Genomic DNA, 1511 nt, shown 5'->3' on the forward strand with positions numbered 1-1511 from the left:
TATTCTGAATTTACTGTTAATGCTTTTGAACCTTCAAACACCCTTTTCTGTTTGTCTGACTGAGTAAATCACTTAACCATTGTTGCTTAATCCATCAATCCTCGTGGGATCGACCCTCACTCACCTGAGGTATTACTTGGTACGACCCGGTGCACTTGCCGGTTAGTTTGTGGACTTTAAATTCTACGCCAAGTTTTTGGCGCCATTGCTGGGGATTGACTGTGATTGACAACTATTAGTTGTTTGATTGCTTAGATTAGGCGTTTTAGCTTTAAATTTATTTAATTTTGCACCTTAAAATTTCGAATTTTTCTTGCTTTATTTTTCCTTAATTTCTGAAATTAAGTTTGGTGTCCCCTAGTTATTTTTATTTTAATTTTTCTTAATTATTTGGTTTAATAATTTCGAATTTTTTTGTCCTTTTTAATAGGAATTTTCAAATTTCAGTGTTTATTTTATTTAGTATTTTTATTTTAATTCTTTACACAGGTTACCTCACTGGGAATTTTCTACACTCTAATGTAGAGAATCCCATCTTTTCTTGTCTTTTGTCTGTTTATGAGTAGGAATAGGGACAAGGAACCTCTTTTAGACTTTGATCCTGAACCTGAAAGGACTTTAAGGCGGCGTTTGCAACAAGCAAGACTTTACAAGGCTGCAGAGTCCACTATGGATCATAATAATGCTGCTAATGCCAATATGGCAAATCCGAATGGGAATGAACAACCCAGAAGAGTGCTTGGCTCTTACATTGCTCCTAATGGAGATCTTTATGGCAAAAGTATTGTGGTGCCTCCTATAACTGCAAACAACTTTGAACTAAAGCCACAGCTAGTTACTCTTGTGTAACAAAATTGTCAGTATGATGGACTTCCTCAGAAAGACCCAAATCAGTTTATTTCTGATTTTTCTATAGATTTGTGACACTGTGAAGACTAATGGAGTGAATCATGAGGTATACAAACTCATGCTCTTCCTATTTGCTGCGACAAATAGAGCAAAGCTGTTGTTAGATTCTCAACCCAAGGAGAGTCTGGATACTTGGGACAAGGTTGTCACTAGATTTCTGACTAAATTTTTCCCACCTCAAAAGCTTACTAAGCTAAGGGTGGAGGTTCAAACTTTCAGACAGAAAGATGGTGAGACCCTTTATGAAGCTTGGGAGAGATTCAAGCTACTGACCAGGCAATGCCTTTCGGACATGTTCTCTAAATGGACTCAACTAGATATCTTTTATGAAGGTTTATGTGAGATGTCTAAGATGCGCTTAGATCATTCTGCAGGTGCTTCTTTGCACATGAAGAAGACACCAGAGGAAACTATTGATCTTATTGAGTTGGTTGCTAACTGATGAGTCCATATTTGATGGTATATTTTGACTCAAATTGGATGGATTCTAGCACATGAACTCACACTTAAGCAAGAAAATAGCATACTTTTGTGTTTTATCCCTAATTTGATCCTAAATGTGAAAACATGCAATTTTGTGCTTGAAATGAGCAATTTAATTC

General features: G+C 36.3%; 1 pseudogene; it reads right to left on the reverse strand.

The window, feature by feature from the left end:
- Positions 1-1099: 1099 nt before the first annotated feature.
- On the reverse strand, positions 1100-1201 carry LOC112761226 (small nucleolar RNA R71; annotated as a pseudogene).
- Positions 1202-1511: the final 310 nt, after the last annotated feature.

This window comes from Arachis hypogaea, chromosome 16 (assembly GCF_003086295.3).
Source record: "Arachis hypogaea cultivar Tifrunner chromosome 16, arahy.Tifrunner.gnm2.J5K5, whole genome shotgun sequence".
NCBI classification, from domain to species: domain Eukaryota; kingdom Viridiplantae; phylum Streptophyta; class Magnoliopsida; order Fabales; family Fabaceae; genus Arachis; species Arachis hypogaea.